The sequence below is a fragment of the Bison bison genome, unplaced genomic scaffold (genome assembly GCF_000754665.1).
Source record: "Bison bison bison isolate TAMUID 2011002044 unplaced genomic scaffold, Bison_UMD1.0 scf7180017864321, whole genome shotgun sequence".
In the NCBI taxonomy this organism is placed as follows: Eukaryota; Metazoa; Chordata; class Mammalia; order Artiodactyla; family Bovidae; genus Bison; species Bison bison.
Window position 1 is genome coordinate 375,235 of NW_011494893.1, and position 9,323 is coordinate 384,557.

Consider the following 9,323-nt stretch of genomic DNA (forward strand, 5'->3'; position numbering starts at 1 on the left):
GGGCGCTGACCCATGTCCAACTCTCGTGACCCCGTGGACCGTAGCCCGCCAGGCTCCTCTGCCCATGGGATCCTCTAGGCAAGAGTACTGGAGTGGTTGCCAGAGCCTCCTCCAGGGGATCTTCCTGACCCAGGGATCGAACCCGGTCTGTCTCCTATATTGGCAGGTGGGCTCTTTCCCACTAGCGCCACCTTGGAAGCCCAGTAAATGAAGAGAACTCTTCAAGTGCTGAAGACTTGAGATGCCCCAAAAGACGAGGGGAGGGTGGGCTCAGGGGAAGAGCACTGAGAACTTGCTGGCTGCCTGTCTTTTTGTGGGCAGTCTAATAAGTTAGACTGTGGCCCCTGCCTTTGCCCTGCCATCAGCCAGGTGAGAAGTTCAGTCTCTGACGTGACCCAACAGAAAGGACCAGGACTCAGGCACATCAGGCACGGGGGGAGGAGGGTGCCCACCCTGTAGCCTAACTCCACCCTGTCCAGGCAACAACAGCCACTCTGGAGAAGCTAAGGGGCCCTAAGAAGAGGGAACCAAAGACTCCAACAGGGAAGGTCTTCCCGAGAAGAAGGCCTCGTGCAGCCACATCACCCAGAGAAAAGCCAGACACAGACCATTCTGCCCACGCACAGACGAGACGAACAGCTGTCACAGCCTTGTCCTAAGGACAGACAGAAATTGTAAAGTGGTCAGGGAAGACACGAGAGGTGAAAGATCTAAAAAAAGACCCAGAGGAAACAGAGATAAGGCTGGTGGTGTGGGCTAAAGTGTTTCCCCAAAACTTGTGCTGAAGTCTGTCTCTCTGTATCTCACTGTGCACACTGTTCGTTGAACCCATGGTAGGCAAGGCGTGAGCTAAGAAGCTGGAAGACAATGCACAGAGCTGTAGAACTGCAGATGCGTCTCTTCTCTCCTGGCTGATGCAGCAGCCGTTAGCAGCAGCCATAAAATAACTCCAAGTGCTTTCCAGGTGGCGCTTATACATGCTTACAGAACAAAAGTAGCCTGCGGCCAAGCGAGTACCTCGCAACGTGCACGTGTGGTGTGCAGTGCTGTACGTGGCCTCAGCTGTTCACATCATTATTTACAAAATGCGGGGCAAGCGGAAGAGGCCACGGGGCCAGAGAGCCTGACCGTGCTATCTTGGCTAACCTGCTCTCTCTCTACCAAGTCCTGACGCAGGACCTCAGAGAGTGACTGTGTTTAAGAGTCGGAACTCTAAAGACCATCCTCTCTAAAGTGAGGTGGACGCGGTCACTAGATGGGCTCTGGTCCCACAGGACCAGTGTCCTCACGAGAAGAGGCGCGAGGACACAGACACGCAGAGCACGGCCACACGATGACACGGGGAAGGTGGCGCCCCCAGGCCCAGGGAAGGGCTCCGGAGAAGCCAGGCCTGTGACACCCTGATCTTGGACTTCCAGCCTCCAGATCATGAGAAAATAACGTCTGTTGTTTCAGCCTACTGTACTTTGTTATGGCAGCCCCAGCAAATCAACACAGTGGATAACAGAAAAAACAACAACAACAACAAAAAACCACCCTTCAAAAGTACAGTAAACTTTGATCCCAAATAAGTATCTGCAGAAGGAGAAAACTCTTACACTTAGAAGAACAAGATGCCATGAAAAGGAATCAATCCAAGAATAAAAGCTCTTGAAACACTCAGAAGAGGCAAAAGAAACAAGATTTATATTGTCCTGTTACTGTAGGAACTGTTGGTTTAACCAAAGTGGTAATAACGCTGCAAATAGGCAGGTGTGTTTCTGGGAAGAGGAGGGAGTTTTAAATTTCATCCAGAAATGACCATCAGGATACTGGCAGATTAGCCACGGAGTCCAGAAACATGGAGGTGGTGCTGGCAGAGAGCTCAGCGAGTCTGGGGTGTGGGGGATAATAAGGAGGTGACGGGCCTTTGCCCCTGGGTTCTGGTGGGAGATGCAAAGTCCAGGGAGTGTCTTCACTTTCCACAGCCCTAGTACCATTCGTACGTGCTCCTCAGGACAGCTTAGTATCAGGGCTGCCAAACCAGAGAGAGCAACCCTGTGAGTAGAGGGCTGGGGTTCGGAGCCAGGTGCCATCAGCTTGTCTCCTCTGGAAAAAGCGAGGAAGCTGGAGACTGGGTTCAGTCACACCTGTGTGACTCATCTAACATGACTAAAACAGCAAAACAGCAGCAGCAAGAGGGGTAGGGCCAGAGCACGTTACTGTTCATCCAATAAACCAAAATGGAACCCAAGGCTATCTCGACTCCACTCCCTCCCCATCGCACCCCGTGAATCAAACAGTCAGAATCCCCCTGCAGAGTGCTAGGTCGACTGCTTCTCTCCCTAGATGCCAAAGCCAGCCAGCTCCTACCTGGTCACTCTGTCCCTGCTAGCCCTCCCCTGCAATCTACCCTCAGCAAACACCAGAATCAATTCTCCAATTGAGTAGACCTCCAATTACAGGTCTAATCATCACTCCTGATTCAAAAACAGCCTCCATGACACCCACTGCTCAGTGGTCTCCAGTGCCCACAACACCCTCAGCACTTATTAAAACCTGGCGCAATCAGACTTGTCTACCCTACCTGGCATCCTCATCCTCTCCGTCATTCATCTGACACTAACTACACGGGCCCACTCACTTCTTATGAACTACTGAGTTCTTTTATGCCTTTCTGATTTCATTTACCTTATTTCAACTAAATGGAATGTCTTTCCAAGTTTGTTAAATCCTTACTGATATTTCAAAGTCAAGCTTAAATGTTACTGTCTCGCTGTAACATCTACGGACTATGCCAATTATCTTGCTGTTCTCACTGTTCACTGAACCCAGGGTAGGCAAGGTGCATGGGGAAGCTGGAAGAAAACTCGAGAAGCTGTAGGTACTACAGACACATTTATCCTCTCCTGACTGGTGCAGCTGCCATAACGTAGCCACCAGGGATTTTCAGGTGGAGCTTATATGCTTACAGAACAAAAGTAGCCCGTGGTCCAGCGTACATGCGCAGTGCTATGAGTGATCTCTGCTGCTGCGTAACCACACATTTACGAAACGAGGGGTGAGAGCAAGGGCTGTGGGGCGACAGAGCCTGACCACCGCCCTCTTGGTTGACTGGCTCTCTCCCTCAGGTCACTTTCTCTAAGAAGTCTCCTGGATCTCTCCTTCTACAACACTTCATCCTGCTGTGAAGCAGAACTGAAATTAAAATACCTCTGGACTCAAAAAAAAAAAAAAAAAAAGCAAGCATGTGTGTGCATACACACAACAAAAACAACTAGGACAGACAATTCAGTTTACTCCCAAATTTCTAAATCCATTTTGAAGGCATTTACAGAGGATCATAATCTTACTTTTGACATCCTCAAAGTTTGTCCAAGAAAAACAAAGTGGTGTCTGGTAATAACAGGTAATTATCTGGGCCACAATGGACAGCCATGAATCACAAGCACAAAATCTATTTTCTTATTTATGACTGAAAAAGTACAGCTCTGCTCCAGACACACACATCAAAGGCAGCTGAAAATCCAGTGTTCATTACATTGGTTCATATGCAAAAACTAAATGGCATTCCCTTGCCATGAAGCATCATCTACATATCTTCAAGCATGGACAAACCATTATCTCAGGAGATCAGTAAGCCATTTAAATTTCAAATATAAGAGTATCTGCTTTCCACATTCCAACATCCACAATCCACATGACAGTACCCACCCACAAGGTATGCACTCCGTAATTATCTATGGAATGAATCCTGGAAGATGTCTCTTTTCAACCCACCTCCAGTCAGAAGCATCTTGCATTACAGATAATGTTTTAATATTTAAAGTCAGAAATACATGAAATATATTACTATCATTCTCAAGAAAGACTCTAAGCCTCAAAAAAACAGAATTTAGTTCATGAACATTTCAGTTTCATAACTCAGGCTAAATTAACAAGGATACTTTTAAAGGGAAACTTTCATCTATAGTTGTCATTAAGTGCCTATGGATTTTCCTCACAAGGATTTTACAAACGCGATAAAGCAACAGTCTGAAATTCTGTCTTAAGATCTTTCTTATATAAATACACTGAACAGAGGTTAACAAAAGTCTGACTTTGCTGTCATAAGCCTCCTTTTTAAATTAAAACAATATCCAGCCTTTACAATATACAGGCATATAAGAGTGAAAGAGGTAAGGAATAAAAAGTGAACCTATCTAAAATTACACACCACAAGCTAATTTTATCTTTTGAAAGCAGAATGACAGAAGCAGGAGGTAAAGGAGCTATTATTACTCAAGTAAGGAAAATTAATACAGATACAGAATAAGCCATTTTTAAGGCAATATCCTTACCCAAGCACACTAATAATGGAGGATTCAGTGATATAAATAGACAGATGATAAAGGCCGACAGCACTGGAGCAGAACTTTACACAAACACACGGGCATGGGCAGAGGGGCCACAAATCATTACACACTGGCTCTTAGCCTTAGCTCCACACTTAAAACCTGTTAGGTACCGATCAGGGCTATAGGTTTGCTAAAAAGGAATCATACAAAAATCTGCTGTGTTGCTAAACGGTAGTTTCTAAACATCGTTAGTTTCACAATTCATGCCAAATTAACAAGGGTATTTTTAAAGGAAAGCTTTCATCTATAGTGGTCATTAAGTGCCTAGAAAGAAAATAACCCCATTTAAAATCACACCAAAAGAATAAAATACTTAGGATAAAACTTAACCGAGGAGGTGAAAAGCCAATACTCTGAAAACTATAAAGCATTCATGAAGGAAATTGAAGATGATACAAAGAAATGGAAAGATATCCCATGTTCACGGACTGAATGAAATAATTTTATCAAAATGTCTGCACTACCCACAGCAATATACAGATTTAAAGCCATTCATATCAAATTCCTATCCATGACATTTTTCACAGAACTAGAACAAACAATCCTAAAACGTGTATGGAACCACAGAAGACTCCATATAGCCAAAGCACTCTTGAGAAAGCAGAGATGGAGGAATCGCGATCCAACTTGAGACGTACTACAAAATGATAATACTGGCATAAAAACAGATATACACATGAACAGAACAGAGTGCCCAGAAATATACAGTTATTCATGACACAGGAGGCAAGGCTACACAATGAGGGAAACTGCCACTTCAGTAAATGGTATTGAGAAAACCGGACAGCCACATGCAAACAAACAAATCACATTTTCTCACACCACGAACAGAAATTCAAAAGGGATTAAGGACCTATATGTAAGAAAACACAAGAACTGCACTCTTTCACATTAATTTTAGCAGTGTTTTTTGTCTCTGTCTTCTCAGCAAGGGAAACGAAAGCAAAAATAAATACACGGAGCTACATCAAACCAAAAATCTCTGGCACAGCAAAGGAAACATCATGAAAACAAAAGTGTAACCAACTGAACATAAGATGTTTGCAAATAATACGGCTAATATGGGTTAATATACAAAATACATTCATACAACTCAAGAGCAAACAAACAACCTGAATAAAAACTGGGGAGAGGACTCAAACAGGCATTTTCCCAAAGAAGACACCCAGACGTGAAGAGGCACGTGGAAAGACGCTCAGCATCACCAGTCGAAGTGCAAATCAAAGCCACAACAAGATGTCACCTCACATCTGTCAAAATGGCTATCCTCAAACAGAGGAGAAGAAAGCGTTGGCCAGGCTGTGAAGAAGCCTCATGCGCTGGGTTGGTGGGAGTGTAAGTTGGTGCTGCCACTACGGAAAACAGTACAGAGGTTCCTCAAAAAAAACCTAAAAGTAACTACCGTATGATTCAGAAAGTCCACTCTGGGTATATATCTGAAGTAAACAAAAACAGTAATTCAAAAAGATACACGCACCCTGCCAAAGTTTATGGCAGCTTTATTTACAATAGCCAAGATATGGAAACAATCCAAGTGTCCATCAACAGAAGAACAGATACACAAGATGCGGGGTGTGTGGGTGTGTGTAGATACACACACACGTACACACACAGATACACACACATTCACACACAATGGAATACTACTTAGCTATTATGCAGAATAGAGTCTGCCTCTTGCAACAATATGGATGGACCCATAGGGTATCATGCTTAGTGAAAAAAGTCAGACAAACAAAGACAAATACTGTATCTTTTCACTTATATGTGCGTGCTAAGGTACTTTAGTAGTGTCCAACTCTTTACGACCCCACGGACTGTAGTCCACCAGGCTCCTCTGTCCATGGGATTCTCCAGGCAAGAATACTGGAGTGGGTTGCCATGCCCTTTTCCAGGTATCTTCCCAACCCAGGAATCAAACCCACATCTCTTATGTCTTCTGTACTGGCACACGAGTTCTTTACCAGTCTTGCCACCTGGGAAACCCTATTATAAATAGGATTTAACAAAGAAAGCAAATGAATGAAAACAACAAAACAGAAACACACTCACAGATACAGGCATCAAGCCAGTGGTTACCAGCAGTGAGGGCGGGATGGGATGAGTCTTATCGGGGACGGGGAGGAAGAGGTACGACTACTGCATATAAATCACAAGGACGCAACGTACAGAACAGGAAATACAGAACTACTTTATAATAATGTTACATGCAGTACAATCTATAAATATTGAATCACTATGTTGCACACCCGAAACTAATACAATCAGTTCGGTTCAGCTCAGTCATGTCCAACTCTTTGCGACCCCATGGCCTGCAGCACACCAGGCCTCCCTGTCCTTCATCAACTCCTGGAGTTTCCTCAAACTCATGTCCATTGAGTCGGTGATGCCATCCAACCATCTCATCCTCTGTCGTCCCCTCTCCTCCCACCTTCAATCTTTCCCAGCATCAGGGTCTTTTCAAATGAATCAGTTCTTCACATCAGGTGGCCAAAGTATTAGTTTCAGCTTCAGCATCAATCCTTCCAATGAATATTCAGGACTGATTTCCTTGAAAATGGACTGATTCAATCTCCTTGCATTCCAAGGGACTCTCAAGAGTCTTCTCCAACACCACAGTTCAAAAGCACCAGTTCTTCAGTGCTCAGCTTTCTTCACAATCCAACTGACATCCATACATGACTACTGGAAAAACCATAGCTTTGACTAGACCTTTGTTGGCAGAATAATGTCTCTGCCTTTTAATAAGCTGTCTAGGTTGGTCATAAATTTTCTTCCAAGAAGCAAGCATCTTTTAATTTAATGGCTACAGTCACCATCTGCAATGATTTTGGAGCCCCCCAAAATAAAGCCCCTGTTTTCACATCGATTTGCCGTGAAGTGATGGCACTGGATGCCTTGATCTTCGTTTTCTGAATGTGGAACTTTAAGTCACCTTTTTCACTCTCCTCTTTCACTTTCATCAAGAGGCTCTTTAGTCCTTCTTCGCTTTTTGCCATAGGGGTGGTGTCATCTGCATATCTGAGGTTATTGATATTTCTCCTGGCAATCTTGATTTCAGCTTGTGCTTCACCTAGCCCAGAGTTTTTTATGATGTACTCTGCATGTACGTTAAATAAGCAGGGTGATCACGTACAGCCTCAACATACTCCTTTCCCTATTTGGAACCGGTCTGTTGTTCCATGTCCAGTTCTAACTGTTGCTTCCTGACCTGCATACAGGTTTCTCAAGAGGCAGCTAATACAAGAGTTTAAGTCAGTTATTTGTTGCTGTTTAGTTGCCGAGTCATGTCTGACTCTTTTGTGACCCCATGGACTGTAGCCTGCCAGGCTCCTCTATTCTTGCCTAGGATTTCCCAGGAAAGATACTGGAGTGGTCTGCCATTTCCTTCTCCAGAGGATCTTCCCAACCTGTGTCTCCTGCATCGGTAGGCAGGTTCTTTACCACTGAGCCACCAGTGAAGCCCAAGTCAATTATATTTAACTTAAAAATTTTGAAAAATTTAAAAAGCAATAATTCTGACATGTCTCCAGACTCATGTTAATTTACCAAGAAGTTTTCAACTACCTGAACCTGAATGGGAATAAACAGGACTTAGAGGACCCTTATGGGAATTAGACAGACAATTCTCTCATTTCTTATTATGTTGGTATGGTGTCGATGTGTTTACACTGAAAAAAACATACACTTAAAGAGGGATTTTTTTTTTCAGTAATGGAATTAAAAAGTCACTGTATCTTATGAATTGCTGGTCTAGTTTTTAGTGAATTATATTTAGTGGAACAATAAAAACTACATGGAAACATTTCTGGATATAAGGAAGCACTATAATACTACATTCTGTCAATGATTTATTCTGTAGATACAATGAAAGTTAGAACCTAAGTGTTTTCTTGCTTCTCAGCACTGTTTCTCTAAAATAAAGAACTGGAAGAAGCTGAAATAAATTCTAAACTTGATGCCTTTTTTTTTTTTAATGTGAGGTACTGGTTTACCACAGCGTTATCATTTTGTGGCAAATAAATTCCTTCCTACCTATAAGAACAAAGGACATCACACAAGGACAATAAGGGTATCTTCAAAAAGGTTTCAGACAGTCATTTAAATTTTATCTTTTTAGGTAATAGATCACATGGTTATCTAGATATATTTTAATAAACCAAAAATATTCCAAGCTATAGGTCTCTGAATGAAGCTTTGATAGAACAACCTCAAAAACTGAATATCTATTAATAGTGTGGAGATCTGGGCTCTAAGCTGGGCTCTGGCACCGACAACTGAAAGCCCTTGGTTACCTCCATGTGCCATCAAACAGTTTTCTCATCTGTATATAAGGCGGTTGGATGAGATTACTCTTAAGGTCACTTTTTAGCTCTTGATTCTATGAAAGTCTTACTAATTAGGACAAAGGTTTTAAATTCAATTACTAATGTAAGACTATAGAAACTGGCCTTCCTAGCTTTTAACAGTTAAACTATAATAAAAGCACGTTGTTATTCATTTAAAACTTCTTGTACTTATTATAAAACATTTCTATATATCAGAAGAATCTGAATTTTTAAGATCTTATATTACAATGTTAGGGTATTTGATAGCCTAATTTTTTTTTATAGTAAGTACTCATTTAATTCAAATAATTTCACTCTCGTATTTCATCAGTTCTTGAAATATTCTAAGATCTCTGAAATTTGGATGCATCTTATAATTGATGGCATATCATGGTTAAATTAGCAGTTTTTCTTTCTTTAGTGGTATGTAAAATAATTGTACATACTACAAATAGGTAGCATCTAAGATCCAATATAATATGGTATCAATGATAGAAGCCACGGGAAACTGTAGCCCAGCTCTCTGTGAGCGAGACACTGCCTTGGCCTTGGCCTTCCCACTGTCCTTTCCAGCTTTGCCTCCAGCCATGGTCTCGGCCGCTCGTGCCCTCGGTCCCGC

The 9,323-nt window shown here is 42.7% G+C and overlaps 1 protein-coding gene across 5 annotated transcripts in view; it reads right to left on the reverse strand.

Moving 5' to 3' along the window:
* The window catches only part of EXOC2 (exocyst complex component 2), a 125,470-nt gene that overhangs the window by 101,409 nt on the left and 14,738 nt on the right, over positions 1 to 9,323 (reverse strand). The window lies entirely within an intron of this gene.